Below are 352 nucleotides of genomic sequence, written 5' to 3'. Positions count from 1 at the left end.
AATGATAATGATGATAATAAAAGAGGAGAAAAAATAATAAAAAAATAAAACTAAAAAAGAAGGTGAAGGAGATAAAAAAAATGTAAAAAAAAAAAAAGGAAAAAGACGAAAAAATAAACAAAAAGAAAAAGAAACGTAGATAAAAAGACTAAAAAAAACGTCACAAACTTAATTGAACTTAATTATAAAAAAAATTTGGTTGTATAACAATTTTGCAAAATAAATAACTTTTAATAATTATATTAAAAAAACTAAGAATGAGTGTCTTTAGTTTCGGAGAATTGTATTTCTTATTATTTGAAATGAAAATTTACCTTGAAGAAAAAAGTAATTTTTATATTTTAATTGAAAG

The sequence above is a fragment of the Arachis ipaensis genome, chromosome B02 (genome assembly GCF_000816755.2).
Source record: "Arachis ipaensis cultivar K30076 chromosome B02, Araip1.1, whole genome shotgun sequence".
NCBI lineage: Eukaryota > Viridiplantae > Streptophyta > Magnoliopsida > Fabales > Fabaceae > Arachis > Arachis ipaensis.
The sequence above is the reverse complement of the archived record's forward strand: the minus strand, read 5'-3'. Positions refer to the sequence as shown.